General features: G+C 45.2%; 1 protein-coding gene across 1 annotated transcript in view; it reads left to right on the top strand.

Annotated features, from left to right (window-relative positions):
• Positions 1 to 200: 200 nt before the first annotated feature.
• LOC141148328 (interferon-induced very large GTPase 1-like) overlaps positions 201 to 17,017 on the top strand; it is a 54,362-nt gene continuing 37,545 nt past the window's right edge. Inside the window, exon 1 of the mRNA XM_073635655.1 lies at positions 201 to 279. The gene's annotated coding sequence lies outside the window, so the exon portion shown is untranslated. The remainder of the gene's footprint in view (positions 280 to 17,017) is intronic.

Raw genomic sequence — 17,017 nt, 5'->3', positions numbered from 1 at the left:
GAAATTATTTGCTTATAGGGAGAAGCTTAGAATTTCCCTGACAATATCTTCTACACGTCACCATTATCTTCAGAAGAATTAATGTGGCCAGCACAGCTGGTTATATTGCTGTTTGGATGGATGCCATCAGTGCAAATTCTGTTTCCTTTCTCTTTTTTATTTGCATTGACCCCACCTACATTTCAGATTTTATAAAGACCAGGAAACCGTGAAGCTCATCAGTGTTGAGATTTCTACCTGGCTCTACTCTTATCATCCAACCAGGACTACATGTACAAGGTAAGTAGAAAGTATGCAATTATAATAAAATGTGCAGGGTGATAGCCAGCATTGATTTATGAAGACCAAAATTGTCAAAAAATCTATATTCTTTGTATGAAGAAGAGAGCAAAACACAAGGATGGCTGTGGATATATTTATGTGGTAGTATATTTGGACTTTGGACTGGGTTTCCACAAATGGCGAATGTGTATAATGAGATCTATTACCATAGAAAACTCACTTTGAAAATGGATAATGTAATGCTACCCCTGCGGGAGCCGCTGGATAGGATGCATAGAAGCATAGAAGGCCATAGACTTTCTTGGTTGTAGCTTCCCCCGTACTGACTGAGTAAAAGTCAGAAGAAAGAAAATTGTGATATGTGTAAACACTAATACAACTGGTGTCAGTCTCTGGTTTTCCTGGTGACGTTGCGTCCAGTCCATGGAACGCACATGAAACAGCAGCTTTCCTGGACTGAGTTGGAGCTTCTGTCCTCTTCATTTTCTACCTCTTAGACCCCTTTCACACTGGGGCGCTTTGCAGGCGCTACAGTGCTAAAAATAGCACATGCAAAGTGCCCTGAAAGAGCCGCTCCTGTCTCTTCAGTGTGAAAGCCAGAGGGCTTTCACACTGGAGCGGTGCGCTGGCAGGATGGTAAAAAAGTCATGCTAGCAGTATCTTTGGAGTGGTGAAGGAGCGGTGTGTATACCGCTCCTGCCCATTAAAATCAATGGGCAGCGCGGCTATACCGCTGGCAAAGCGCTGCTGCAGCAGTGCTTTGTGGGTGGTTTTAACCCTTTTTCGGGCGCTAGCCAGGGTTAAAAGCGCCCTCTAGCGGCTGAATACCCCCGCAAATACGACGGTAAAGAGCAGCTAAAAATAGGGGCCTTATTGTAAAGCGGATGCATTCTTTATTTATGTAAGTAAAATTTACATCCCTGATCTATTAATGTCTTTTTTTTTTTTTTTGTTTAAAAATAACAAACCTGTTATACACTATATTACTAAAAGTATTGGGACGCCTGCCTTTACATGCACATGAACTTTAATGGCATCCCAGTCTTAGTCCGTAGGGTTCAATATTGGGTTGGCCCACCCTTTGCAGCTATAAAAGTTTCAACTCTTCTGGGAAGGCCGTCCACAAGGTTTAGGAGTGTGTCTATGGGAATGTTTAACTATTCTTCTAGAAGCACATTTGTGAGGTCAGGCACTGATGTTGGATGAGAAGGCCTGGCTCGCAGTCTCTGCTCTAATTCATCCCAAAGGTGCTCTATCAGGTTGAGGCCATTTAAGTTCCTCCACCCCAAACTCACTCATCCGTGTCTTTATGGGCCTTGCTTTGTGCACTGGTGTGCAGTCATGTTGGAACAGGAAGGGGCCATCTCCAAACTGTTCCCACAAAGATGGGAGCATGAAATTGTCCAAAATATCTCGGTATACTGATGCCTTAAGAGTTCTCTTCCCTGGAACTAAGGGGCCAAGCCCAACCCCTGAGGCTTTCGAGAAACATTGTTGGATCGAGATGGGGTTTAGGTAAGTATAAGAGGGGCTGAATGGGCTGCTGCACACAGAAAGTTTTTTTATCTTAATGCATACAATGCAATAAAGAGGTTGCACTTTTCGAAAAGGACTGTTTTTTTGTGTGGATTAACAAGATTTTTTCACTGCTTATCTAAAGACATTTATTTGCTTTGTCTTTTTTGACACGTTTGTTTTTTTGAATTTATGAGCATTACTGTGGAATATTATATATATATACACTGTTATAAAATTATGTTTTCATCTTGTGTTATGTTTTATGTGATTTAAGTAGCAGCACTATCATTGGACATTTTGCATCTTAAGCGCAGTGCACTTATATTTAAGGCCTCATGCACACTGGACGTTATAATAATGTTATAAAAAACGTCAGTAGCTTTGCAGTGGGTTTTTCAAAGTTTTTCAATAGCGTTTTTTTTTTTCAATGGATCAAAAATGTTAAACGCTGGTGAGACACATTTTTGTGTGTTTTTCTGCGTTTTTTGACGTTAGAGCATTTTTACAGCTGAAAACTGCCTCTCAGAACCCACTAGTTTTGTTGGTTTTTTACAGCCAAAAAACCTCCCAGCCAAAAACAGTTGATAACAGCCCATGTGTGCATGGACAAAATAGTATAACATGCTGGAGAGTTTATTGACTGTAGAAAAAAAATTCTGAAGCCAAAAACAGCAGCTGTAAAAACGCCCAGTGTGCATGAGGCTTTAAATAGAATAATGGCTTACCTATAGGTACTGTAATTATCTCCTAAATGTGCGCCGTTTAGGAGATATTAACAGTTTACTGTGCCGATGATGTCATCGGTGCATGCGCTTTGAAGGAACGGCTGCCCTTGCCATTTCTTCAGAAGCGTATGTCGGTACCGGCAGCTCCCGTACGCATGCGCGAGAGTGATGTCACGCGGCTCCGGCCAGTCACACAGCCGGAGTCCACGGCCCCGGAAGGAAGACGGATGAAGGAGGATGCAGCCTGCAGCAGGGACAACGCCGGCTCCATTTGCAGGTAAGTGTCACATAATGTGCTGGTATGCGATGCATACTAGCCCATTATGCCTTTACTTTACAGAGAAGAAAAAAATAAATAAAAAACACAGAGTTTACTTCCTCTTTAAGATAAAAGACTTTCTGCCTTTAAAACCACTTTAATAATTAAGTTACTACACTTGAGATTTCCCTCTCCCCCTTTGATTTCTATTATTGCAAGTGGCACTGCCCTTCGTCTATAACCATATACCCCACACCATTGGATCACCACAGGTATTTGGAAGACGGTTGAAGAGCAGGAAGGAGACACCCCTCACCAGAAAAGGCACATTAGACTCTTAAGCTAGCAGATGGTCTATCTTGTCTGGTGAGTGCGGATAAAGAAGGAGTACTGGTCACTCACCACATTGTGGCGTTTGAGCACTAAGGCATTTAATGATTTATGAGCGCAGAGCATTTTATAGAGGAAGACTCACTATAAAAGTGGAAATATTGCACTGTTTAGACATTATTTGGATACTGAAGGACATTTTATAAATGACTACTGTCTGCCTGTACTGTGATTAGCTGTGTCATAATATGCATTTGAACACTACATAATCTGCAAGAATAAAAAATCTGTTGACCCTGCCAGAATTCCAGTCTTTGTGCACTGAACTGATATATCGAACAATGTTATCACCTTTCTCAGCTGCCATTTATGAATAACAAAACACCCCTCCTCCATATAATGGAGAAAAGGTGAGGATGGGTTGTCCTGTAGCAGTGGCGGCTGGTGCTAAAAAAAAACATCAATTGCAGCCACTGTGCCCATCAAACGCTGCCACTGTGCCCATCAAACGCTGCCACTGTGCTACAAATGCAGCCACTGTACCATCAAATGCAGCTACTGTGCCAAACGCTGCCAGTATGCCCATCAAACGCTGCCAGTGTGCCCATTAAACGCTGCCACTGTGCCATCAAACGCAGCTACTGTGGCAAACTCTGCCACTGTGCCCAAACGCCACCACTGTGCCCAAACGCCGCCACTATGGCATCAAACGCTGCCAGTGTGCCCATCAGATGCTGCCAGTGTCCCCATCATATACTGCCAGTGTGCCCAACTGCCCATAAAATGCTGCCAGTGTGCCCAACTGCCCATCATATGCTGGCAGTGTGCCCATCAAATGCTGCCAGTGTGCCCAACTACCCATCATATGCTGCCAGTGTGCCCACCAAACGCTGCCAGTATGCATAGCAAATGCTGCCAGTGTGCCCAACTGCCCATCAAACGCTGCCAGTGTGCCCATCAAATGCTGCCAGTGTGCCCATCAAATGCTGCCAGTGTACCCATCAAACGCTGCCAGTATGCCCATTAAATGCTGCCAGTGTGCCCTTTAAATGCTGCCAGTGTGCCCCCCACCAGCTTGCCGTCTGCCCAGCACTTACCCTGTGTTTGTGGGGCAGTGGGTGATGGTGAGGAGCGGGGTCCTTCATGCGTCTCCTCTCCTGACTCATCTCCGATCCTCTCCTCCTGATAGGCGTCCAATAGCGATGCCTGTCATTTCAGCCAATCAGGTGACAGGTAACAGACCTGAGCACCTGATTGGCGGAGAGGTGGTTCAGTGTTAGGAAAGTGAATAGTCATTTACTTTCCTAACACAGCTGAGTGGACTGCGAGCGCCAAGCATGGCTCTTTTTTTCTTTATAGCGCAAAAAATAAAACTGCAGAGGTGATCAAATACCACCAAAAGAAAGCTCTATTTGTGACAAAAAAAGGACATCAATTTTGTTTGGTTACAGCGTCGCACGACCCCGCAATTGTCAGTTAAAGTGACGCAGTGCCGTATCGCAAAAAATGGCTTGGTCATTAAAGCGGAACTTCAGTCATTTTTTCATCGTTCTAGCTATTAAATCATCTGCCCTTGTTGTTGTTTTAACTTTGGATAATAAAACATTTTTTTTCTGTCAGTATATACCTTATACAGCCCACTTCCTGTTTCTTTTCTGGTTATTAGCCTAGGCTTATGACATCATGCACAGCTCTCTCTCTCACTCTTGTGAGAGTTTGCCAGGAAGGGAGGGGGGATGAGTCATAAGAAGGCCAATGAGAGCTGCAGAGCTGGAGGTGTGCCTCTGTGTGTCTGTAAATCCAGGAAGTGAACAGGCAGCAGATTCAGCTGCCCACAGTTAAAATGTCCCTTTCCTCAAATCAGCTCACACACAGTGTAAGCCAAGACTCTACACACACCATCATAGTTGCCAACAGTCTCTATTTTCCCGGGACAATCCCGATTTTGGGCCCCCGATCGGAGGCCATCCTGATTCGGGATTTTGCCTTTTGTCAATGGAAAAATGGGAATGATTGGCTCTGCAGCAGTTCTGGCTCCTGGCTTCAACAAAATGGTCGCCGCCGCCGCCGTGAGAGCTTTCCCCTTGTGTTCAGCTACATCTCCTCTCGTTCCTCGTGTTCTTTCTCCTTCCCTCCTTCTTTCCTTCTTTGTCTCTCCCTTCCTCTTTTCCCCTTTCTTTCTCCATCTCTCATTCATCTCAGACTCTAACCACGCCCCCATTTGAACCACACCCATATAAGCCACACCCACTATTTTATGTAAACCACGCCCAGGCATTTTTCTTTTTTTGCTATGTCACGCCTACAAATGCATGCCCCACCCCCTAATTATAATAAGACTCCGCCTACAGCCAAAAAAGTGTCCCTATCATTTTTTTTACAATGTTGGCAACTATGCACCATGTGCTGTTGAAATAGAAAGAAAGATTTGTAACATGATCTGCACTTTCTAAAGAGTGTAGAAAGGGAAAGAAAGCACATATACTGTACATGTAAAACTTATTTAGGAAGAGTTATTAATGAAGATACTGTACCTCCAGATAAATGTTACAGCAAAGTCCATTTGCAGAGACCCCTGAGGATGATCATGACTATGATCCAGCTTTATGTCGATTACCTAAAGATAGGATCAGTGATGATGAGGAGACTCTCCAATCATTGCCTAACCAGCCTGGAACACAGCTTCCCACCAGCAGAAGCTGTAACACTGGAGCCTCAGACTCTGCTTATCTACTCTGTATATTATGCTGGCCATACACGTACAGAAATTTGTCTGTTTGCAGACTAAACGATTATTTGTCAGTCGAAAGCGAATTGTCCACTAACTGATAGAATAAACTTGTTTACATGATCGTTTCCATGATTGTAGTGATCGTTCCATAGCAATAAAAAAATATATAAATTATACAAGACAGAATATTCTTTTCATTTCCATTATAACATACACATATACACTAAAATTTCTTGCATTGGATCCATTGACATTAGTCAGACCCCACGGTTGATATCATCGGTAAAGTTGGGTTCACTAATGGCACAAATGTCAAACGTTCTTTCCAAAAACAACCAGTTTTGGCCGATATTCTGTATGTGTATGGCCAGCATTAGTCCCTAGTAGCTTCTAATCTGCCATGCATCTGACTGCTACCTACGAGCAGTCAGATGCCTAAACTGGCTTTAACCTATGGTGGTTATTAGGGATGAGCTGAACACCCCCTGGTTCGGTTCGCACCAGAACCTGCGAACGGACCGAAAGTTTGCGCAAACTTTAGAACCCCATTAAAGTCTATGGGACTCGAACGTTTGAAATCAAAAGTGCTAATTTTAAAGGCTAATATGCATGGTATTGTCCTAAAAAGGGTTTGGGGACCCGGGTCCTGCCCCAGGGGACATGGATCAATGCAAAAAAAAGTTTTAAAAATGGACGTTTTTTTGGGAGCAGTGATTTTAATAATGCTTAAAGTGAAAAAAAAAAAGTGAAATATTCCTTTAAATCTCTTACCTGGGGGGTGTCTATAGTATGCCTGTAAAGTGGCGCATGGCACCCGTGGCAGACTGGGGAGCAGCAAACTATCTGTGTGGTGAGATTAGCTGTGGTTGCACATTGATCTGCTGTGATTAACCTGCAGCACGGGTGTACAGCTGTGTACGCGCATTTTTCATGGGAGTTGCCTACGCTTTCCCTAAGATTTCTATTAGCTTGGGTGTTTTTGGTGCTTTTTCTGAAAGCGCACCAACAGTCCTGTGTACTGCATCTTTGGTGCGCTTTTCAGAAATTGCACCATATCTAATAGAAGTCTGTGGGAAAGTGCAAGTAACCTGTATGAAAACCGCGTGTACACTGCGCTGGACCTGTGCAGCGGAGAATCCACAGTGGATCAGTGTACAAGGGGCATTAGTCTGTGTGACTAAGGACTATTTCGCTCTTTGTGACAGTAATGCCCCGTACACACGGTCGGACTTTGTTCGGACATTCCGACAACAAAATCCTAGGATTTTTTCCGATGTCTTGCATACACACGGTCACACAAAGTTGTCGGAAAATCCGATCGTTCTAAACGCGGTGACGTAAAACACGTACGTCGGGACTATAAATGGGGCAGTGGCCAATAGCTTTCAACTCTTTATTTATTCTGAGCATGCGTGGCACTTTGTCCGTCGGATTTGTGTACACACGATCGGAATTTCCGACAACGGATTTTGTTGTCGGAAAATTTTATATCCTGCTCTCAAACTTTGTGTGTCGGAAAATCCGATGGAAAATGTGTGATGGAGCCTACACACGGTTGGAATTTCCGACAGCAAGGTCCTATCACACACTTTCCGTCGGAAAATCCGACCGTGTGTACGGGGCATTAGGTGCCTGGGCAGTAGTAAGTTGCTCTAGGACAGTTAGTGAAGGACCAGTGTTTGAGTAAGGCCCTGTTCACATCTAGCGCTTTGGGATTACAGTCAGAATCATCGCAAATCTGCCAGTGATTCCAAATTGCACTGCAATGCTGCCAAAACACAGTACACTTTTTTGTGTGGCATTCATTTTCAATGGCACCTAAATGCGGTGCAGTTTTGTCACTCCACAAATCACGCTGAAACCGTGGCAAACTGCATCATGTGAAGCATGTCATCCAAGAGCAGGAGCCTGATTTGCCAGGATTGCAGCACAATTTATCACACCAAACCTGCACCGTGTCTAGGTGCCTTTGAAAATGAATGGCACCCGAACAAGGGTACTGCGTTTTGCCAGCATTGCAGTACAATTTGGAATCGTGGGCAGAATGCCGGTGATTCCGCCCACAATCCCAAAATCGCTAGATGTGAACAATAGGGATGAGCCGAACACCCCCCGGTTCGGTTCGCACCAGAACCTGCGAACGGACCAAAAGTTCGCACGAACGTTAGAACCCCATTGACGTCTATGGGACTCGAACGTTCGAAATCAAAAGTGCTCATTTTAAAGGCTAATTTGCATGGTATTGTCCTAAAAAGGGTTTGGGGACCCGGGTCCTACCCCAGGGGACATGTATCAATGCAAAAAAAACTTTTAAAAACGGCCGTTTTTTCGGGAGCAGTGATTTTAATGATGCTTAAAGTAAAAAAAAAAAAGTGAAATATTCCTTTAAATATCGTACCTGGGGGGTGTCTATAGTATAAGATCAAAAAAACCCAAGGAGAGGGTTAACGCTGCGCTAGAACAGTGTAAAATGATATGTGAAGTGTAAAAGCTGCCAGCACTAAAAAAGTCCAATACTAAACTCCAAACACCAAAAAATACAAAATAAGTGCAGCGCTAAAACTAAATGAATTAATAAAACATGCTAGAAAAAATCATACAAAAGTGATTAATCCACCAAGCAGTATATTAAAAAACACAACAGGTCTCCTATAAAGGATAGAGATAAATGTCTCAACATATGTCATATGTGAAAAAATATTATAAAGCATAAAAAAGTGATAAAGTAAGTCCCAAAATTATTGCAGAAAAAAAGTCCATAAGTGAAGTAAGTGGATGGTCAAAATGAATATATTCTGGAGAAGTGTGACACAGGTGAATCCAACATCCAAAGTGACTTGCACCCAAGTGAGGTATGAGGCTCCTTACCAGCTCAGGATGACCACCATGACAGTGGTCCCACCAGGCATTTGGGAAATTAACAGGTCACCCACAAACCTATGCCGACCTTTCCAGTATGTAGAACTGGTCTGTGTATCAGCCTTGAGGCATATGTTGAGACATTTATCTCTATCCTTTATAGGAGACCTGTTGTGTTTTTTAATATACTGCTTGGTGTCTATAGTATGCCTGTAAAGTGACGCGTGTTTCCCGTGTTTAGAACAGTCCCTGCACCAAATGTCATTTTTAAAGGAAAAAATCTCATTTAAAACTGCTTGCAGGTTTAATGTAATGTCGGGTCATGGCAATATGGATGAAAATCAGTGAGACAAACGGCATGGGTACTCCCCAGTCCATTACCAGGCCCTTTGGGTCTTGTATGGATATTAAGGGGAACCCCGCACCCAAATTAAAATAAGGAAAGGTGTGGGGCCACCAGGCCCTATATACTCTGAACAGCAGTATACAGGCGGTGCAAACAAGACAGGGACTGTAGGTTTGTTGTTAAGTAGAATCTGTTTGTAATTTTGAACGGGTACATTTTTAACGTGTTTAGCTCCAGCCAAAAAATCTTTTTTAAGCTTTTTGGAAAACATAGGGAAGGGTTATCACCCCTGTGACATTTGTTTTGCTGTCTTTCCTCCTCTTCAGAAGATTTCACCTCACTTTTTGTCCCAATGAAAAATGTTTTTTTGAAAATTTGGGTTTTTTTGTGGAACAAGGATTGGAAAGCATCAGTGGAAAGGAGAATTTTTTTTCCCATATTAACTCTTACAGGAGAGAATTTCCCTTCCTAGGGGTAGATTTCATCTCACTTCCTGTTGTCTCCTTCCGTTTGCAAGTAGGAGTCGTTTATAAGTTAGATGTTTGAAAGTAGGGTCCTGCCCTATATACTCAGCAGAAATTTGGGCCTTAGGTGTTGCTGTGGCCACAACACTGTAAGCCCTCACAGGGCCCTGCTGTGAAATATTAGATCAAGAATTGTAATTACATGCCCCAACACTCTAGTTGGAACGCAGGAACGAGCCCTGCTGCAAAGTATTGCATCAAAAATTGTAATTACACGCCCCTGTTAGACAGGGGCAGAAAAATTGGGCCTTAGGCACTGGTACTGGTGCCACAACACTGCAACCCCTCACAGACACTCTAGTTGGAACGCAGGAACGAGCCCTGCTGCAAAGTATTGCATCAAAAATTGTAATTACACGCCCCTGTTAGACAGGGGCAGAAAAATTGGGCCTCAGGCACTGGTGCTGGTGCCACAACACTGCAACCCCTCACAGACACTCTAGTTGGAACGCAGGAACGAGCCCTGCTGCAAAGTATTGCATCAAAAATTGTAATTACACGCCCCTGTTAGACAGGAGCAGAAAAATTGGGCCTTGGGCACTGGTGCTGGTGCCACAACACTGCAACCCCTCACAGACACTCTAGTTAGAATGCAGGAACGAGCCCTGCTGCAAAGTATTACATCAAAAATTGTAATTACACGCCCCTGTTAAACAGGGGCTGAAAAATTGTGCCTTAGGCACTGGTGGTGGCGCCCAGAACCAAAAATGTTCTTACAAGCTATCAGCGTGATGATTGAGGAGGAAGAGGATAATTACTCAGGGATAGTCACTCAGCATCAGCATAGGCAGTCTTTGAAGGGATCTGAGATTTCAAAAAAAATTATTCGGTTACATCAGCATTAGGTGCTTGGTAGCTGGTGGTGATCCAAGATTGATTCATTTTTATGAAGGTCAGTCGATCGACCGAGTCGGTGGACAGACGCACCCTGTGATCAGTTACCACGCCTCCAGCAGCACTGAATGTGCGTTCCGAAAGAAAGCTGGATGCAGGACAGGCCAGTAGCTCAATTGCATACTGTGCAAGCTCTGGCCAGTGATCCATCCTCAAGACCCAGTAACCCAGAGGATTTTCGGTGGGAAAGGTGTCCAAGTCTGATCTTGCCCCTAGGTATTCCTGCACCATGTAAAACAGACGCTGGCGATGGTTGCTGGAACCGATCATACCTTGGGGCTGCGGACCAAAAAATTGTCTGAACGCATCGGTCAGACGGCCACCTTCTCCACCGCTCCTTCTTTGACTGACCGAAGCCTCAGCAACACGTTGTCCAGAAACAGGAGTTTGTAACCTCCCAGTCTCTGGGAACGCATTGCACAGACCTTTCTGCAAGGCCTCCCGAAGATGTTTCATCCTCTGCTCCCTCTGCGATGGCAAGATAAGGTCCGCAACCTTACCCTTGTAATGTGGATCAAGGAGGGTTGCCAGCCAGTATTGGTCCTTCTCCTTGATACCACGAATACGAGGATCCTTACGCAGGCTTTGCAGGATCAGGGAGGCCATGCAGCGTAGGTTTGCTGAGGCATTCGGTCCGGAGTCCTCTGGGTCACTAAGGACGACATGGTCCGCAGCCACCTCCTCCCAGCCACGTACAAGTCCATGTGTTTCTTGGGACTGATCCCTTAAAGACTGCTGCTGATGCTGAGTGCCAGGCTCCACCTCCATACTGACACAATCTTCCTCCTCCTCCTCCTCCTCCTCCTCCTCTTCCTGTGTGATCGGCGGGCACGCAGGAACACTGTCTGGATAAAGGGGGCCTTGAGAGCTAAGGAAGTCCTCCTCTTCCTGCCTCTGTTCTGCCGAAAGTGCCCTGTCCATTATTCCACGCAGCGTGTGCTCCAACAGGTGGACAAGGGGGACAGTGTCACTGATGCATGCACTGTCACTGCTCACCATCCTCGTGGCCTCCTCAAATGGTGACAGGACAGTGCATGCATCCCTGATCATGGCCCACTGGCGTGGGGAAAAAAAACCAAGCTCCCCTGACCCTGTCCTGGTGCCATAGTCGCACAGGTACTCATTGATGGCCCTCTGCTGCGTGTGCAGCCGCTGCAGCATGGCCAACGTTGAGTTCCACCTGGTGGGCATGTCACAGATTAGGCGGTTCTTGGGCAGGTTAAACTCCTTTTGGAGGTCCGTCAGCTGAGCACTGGCATTATATGACCGGCGGAAATGCACACAGACTTTTCTGGCCTGCCTCAGGACATCCTGTAAGCCCGGGTACCTGCCCAAGAACCGCTGCACCACCAAGTTAAGGACGTGAGCCAAACAGGGCACATGGGTCATTTGTCCCTGTCGGAGGGCAGAGAGGAGGTTGGTGCCATTGTCGCAAACCACCATTCCTGCCTTAAGTTGGCGTGGCGTCAACCACCTCTGAACCTGCCCCTGCAGAGCTGACAGAACCTCTGCCCCAGTGTGGCTCCTGTCCCCCAAGCACACCAGCTCAAGCACCGCATGGTATCTTTTGGCCTGCGTACTTGCGTAGCCCCTTGAACGACTACGGAGCACCGCTGGTTCCGAGGAAGAGGCCATGGAGGAAGAAGAAGAGGAGGGGGTGGAGGAGAGAGGTGTGTCACAATCATTAGCATTTTGGAGGCGTGGTGGCGGAACAACCTCCAACACTACTGCACCTTGTCCTGCATCCTTCCCAGCTGCCAGCAGAGTCACCCAATGCGCCGTGAAACTTAGGTAACGTCCCTGTCCATGCCTGCTGGACCATGAGTCAGCGGTAATATGCACCTTACCGCTGACCGCCCTGTCCAGCGAGGCATGGACATTGCCTTCCACATGCCGGTAGAGAGCCGGAATCGCCTTCCGTGAGAAAAAGTGGCGTTTGGGTACCTGCCACTGAGGAACCGCACATTCCACAAACTCACGGAAGGGGGCAGAGTCTACCAACTGAAAAGGCAGCAGTTGAAGTGCCAGCAATTTTGCCAAGCTAGCATTCAACCGCTGGGCATGTGGATGGCTGGGAGCAAACTTCTTTCGGCGGTGGAGCAGCTGGGGCAGGGAAATTTGCCTGGTACAATCTGACGTCGGTGTACCAAAAGCAGATTGCCCACAAGTACTTGGCTGTGACACACCTAATTCTACACCTTCATTCCTCTCAGTGCAGGTCTCAGAGAGGACTGAAGGTCTAGTGGGGTTGGAAATCTCAGCTGATGAGGAGCAAGGAGAGGTCTTCTTTGTTCTTTGGTGTGGGTCTTTTAGATGCGCTTGCCAACGAACTGCATGGCAGGTCAACATATGTCTGGTCAAGCATGTGGTACCCAAGCGGGAGATGTTTTGGCCACGTGAGATACGCTTGAGACATATGTTGCAAATAGCAGCGGTGCGATCTGATGCACTCGTCTCAAAAAAGGCTCACACCAAATAACTTTTTGAATAACGCGCAGAGACTGCAGCGCCCTGCACATGTGATGCAGTCAATGTGCTGCCCTTAGGCTGGCCCCTGGAGGGCATCCTGCCTCGTTGGTGATGTGCCGCCTCCTCCTCCTCCTTCTCTCCTATATGGCACCCATGTTGAGTCAGTGACCTCATCATCCCCTCCCTCCTCATCACGAGAGCAAATTTTCCAAGTATGAGGGCTGCTCTCCAGGACTTAGACTGGGAGGGAATGTTGGCATCGATAAACACAGAACAGAAATGGGAATTCTTCAAAAAGACTGTTTGGGACCTCACTGCAAAGTATATTCCCATGGGCAATAAGTTTAAAAGGCTAAAAAGAAAACCTATGTGGCTCACGGTCAAAGTTAGAAAAGCTATAAACAATAAGAAAAGAGCTTTTAAAAAATATAAAAATGAAGGAACACTAGTGTCATTTAAATGCTACAAAGAATTTAACAGAATATGTAAAAAGGAAATCAAGGGTGCAAAAATTCAAAATGAACGACAGATCGCAAAAAATAGTAGGACAAACCCCAAAAAATTCTTCAAATATATTAATAGTAAAAAGGTCAGGTCTGAGCATGTAGGCCCTTTACAAAATAATCTAGAGTGGGTGACTGGGGACAAGGAGAAGGCTAATTTATTAAATACTTTCTTCAGCTCTGTGTATACAAAAGAGCATGGGGAAGTTCATGTCCATAATGGGGGTGGTATTGACACAGCCCCCAATGATCCACAATGGCTCAAAAGGGATATGGTCCAGAAATATTTAGACAGAATAAAGGTGGATAAAGCACCTGGACCTGATGGCATCCACCCACGGATCCTAAAAGAATTGAGCTCTGTAATTTCAAAGCCATTGTATCTAATTTTTAGGGACTCATTAATGACGGGAATAGTACCGCTGGATTGGCGCAGGGCGAACGTGGTGCCTATATTTAAAAAGGGATCAAAGTCTTTACCAAGTAACTATAGACCTGTTAGTTTAACTTCTATAGTCGGGAAGATACTGGAGCGTTTAATAAAAGACCACATAGACGAGTTCTTGCTGGAAAAAAACATTTTAAGCAACAGACAGCATGGGTTCATGAAAGACAGAAGTTGTCAGACAAACCTGATTTCTTTTTATGAAGAGGTAAGTAAAACCTTGGACAGAGGGGTGGCTGTGGACGTGGTTTATTTGGATTTTGCAAAAGCGTTTGATACAGTTCCGCACACACGGCTCATGTGTAAGTTAAAGTCTACAGGCTTGGAAATATCAGTTTGTAAATGGATAGAAAACTGGCTAAAAGACAGAATTCAGAGAGTAGTGGTTAATGATTCTTACTCTGAATGGTCTAAGGTTATCAGTGGTGTACCCCAAGGTTCAGTGCTGGGACCCTTACTCTTTAATATCTTTATAAATGATATTGGGTCTGGGATCAAAAGTAACATTTCTGTCTTTGCAGATGACACCAAGCTATGCAGTGGAATAACGTCCTTACAGGATGTCTCCAATTTACAAGCCAACCTCAATGCACTGTCTAATTGGGCGACTATGTGGCAGATGAGGTTTAATGTTGAGAAATGTAAAGTTATGCACTTGGGGGCTAAGAATATGCATGCATCATACATGCTAGGGGGAGTACAACTGGGGGAATCTGTAGTGGAGAAGGATCTGGGGGTTTTGGTAGATCATAAGCTCAATAATAGCATGCAATGCCAAGCTGCGGTTTCCAAAGCGAGCAAAGTTCTTTCTTGTATTAAGAGAGGTATGGACTCCAGAGAGAGAGATATCATTTTGCCCCTGTTCAAATCATTAGTAAGACCTCATCTGGAATATGCAGTTCAGTTTTGGACACCAGTTCTCAAAAAGGATATCGGGGAACTGGAGAAAGTGCAGAGAAGGGCAACCAAACTGATAAGAGGCATGGAGGAGCTCAGCTATGAGGAAAGATTAGAGGAACTGAATTTGTTCACTCTTGAGAAGAGGAGAATAAGGGGGGATATGATCAACATGTTTAAATATATAAGGGGTCCATATAGTGAACTTGGTGTTGAGTTATTCACTTTACGGTCAACACAGAGGACAAGGGGGCACTCTTTACGACTGGAGGAAAAGAGATTTCATCTCCAAATACGGAAAGGTTTCTTCACAGTAAGAGCTGTGAAAATGTGGAATAGACTCCCTCCAGAGGTGGTTCTGGCCAGCTCAGTAGATTGCTTTAAGAAAGGCCTGGATACTTTCCTAAATGTACATAATATAAATGGGTACTGACATTTATAGGTAAAGTTGATCCAGGGAAAATCCGATTGCCTCTCTGGGATCAGGAAGGAATTTTTTCCCCTGCTGTAGCAAATTGGAGCATGCTCTGCTGGGGTTTTTTGCCTTCCTCTGGATCAACTGTGGGTATAGTATTGGGTATATTGGATTGTACGTTTTTTTTTTGTTTTTTTTTTAATGGTTGGACTGGATGGACTTGTGTCTTTTTTCAACCTGACTAACTATGTAACTATGTAACTATGTATCACTGGAGCAAACCTGGCAGTATGCTGCAGCAGGGGGAGCATGACTGCCAGATTGCTGTCCTTCTTGGGCACCCCCTCTGTCCGTGCTCATGTTACTGCCTTCATCGAGCTCAGTATCATCATCAGAGCCTTCCAAACGCTGGGCATCCTCCTGGAGCATGTACCCAACACTGTGGTCAAACAGTTCGAGGGACTCCTCAGGAGGACATGGTGGAGCTAGGGAAGGAGTCACTGATGACATTGAGCTGAGGGAAGAGGCCGCTGCTTTGCCAGACAAAGCACCCTGGGCATGGGTGAGAGAGGATGAGGAGGATGAGGATGGCTTGGTCATCCACTCGACCAAGTCTTCCGCATGTTGCGGCTCAACACGGCCAGCTGCCGAAAAAAAGGCCAAGCGTGTCCCATGGCCACGTGCTGATGAGGATGCACCATCTCCACGACCAGCACTAGACACAGAGCCTGCTTGCCCTCTCTTATTGGCTTGTGACTGTCTGCCTCTCCTTCTTGGCCTTCCAGACATACTAATGGCCTGTAGCTGCACTAAGCTGGGATATATATATATATATATATATATATATATATATATATATATATATACTGCAGCTAGCAAAATCAACTGCCTGCCTGTAGTATGAGAACACCACCAACCCTCTACAGGTAGCTTTAGCTGAACACTGTGAGGTGGACGCACCCCACTAACTTGTAGGTTTAGCTGAACACTGTGAGCAGGACGCACCCCACTAACTTGTAGGTTTAGCTGAACACTGTGAGCAGGACGCACCCCACTAACTTGTAGGTTTAGCAGAACACTGTGAGCAGGACGCACTGCACTAACTGTAAATAGTCTAGCTGCCTGACCGTGGTACTAATAGGATCAAAAGAACACCAGTAATTTTCTTTAGGTAGCTGTAAATACTTTAACAAGACAAGCCTGCCTGTCAGTAGGAAGATAACAGGAACGGATCTAGCTGAACACTGTGAGCAGGACGCACTGCACTAAATGTAAATAGTCTAGCTGCCTGACCGTGGTACTAATAGGATCAAAAGAACACCAGTAATTTTCTTCAGGTAGCTTTATATACTGTAACAAGACAAGCCTGCCTGTCAGTAGGAAGATAACAGGAACGGATCTAGCTGAACACTGTGAGCAGGACGCACTGTACTAAATGTAAATAGTCTAGCTGCCTGACCGTGGTACCAATAGGATCAAAAGAACACCAGTAATTTTCTTCAGGTAGCTTTATATACTGTAACAAGACAAGCCTGCCTGTCAGTAGGAAGATAACAGGAACGGATCTAGCTGAACACTGTGAGCAGGACGCACTGCACTAAATGTAAATAGTCTAGCTGCCTGACCGTGGTACTAATAGGATCAAAAGAACACCAGTAATTTTCTTCAGGTAGCTTTATATACTGTAACAAGACAAGCCTGCCTGTCAGTAGGAAGATAACTGGAACGGATCTAGCTGAACACTGTGAGCAGGACGCACTGCACTAAATGTAAATAGTCTAGAAGATAACAGGAACGGATCTAGCTGAACACTGTGAGCA

The sequence above is a fragment of the Aquarana catesbeiana genome, linkage group LG06 (genome assembly GCF_042186555.1).
Source record: "Aquarana catesbeiana isolate 2022-GZ linkage group LG06, ASM4218655v1, whole genome shotgun sequence".
Classification (NCBI taxonomy): domain Eukaryota; kingdom Metazoa; phylum Chordata; class Amphibia; order Anura; family Ranidae; genus Aquarana; species Aquarana catesbeiana.
This window is presented reverse-complemented; position numbering and strand designations above follow the sequence as displayed.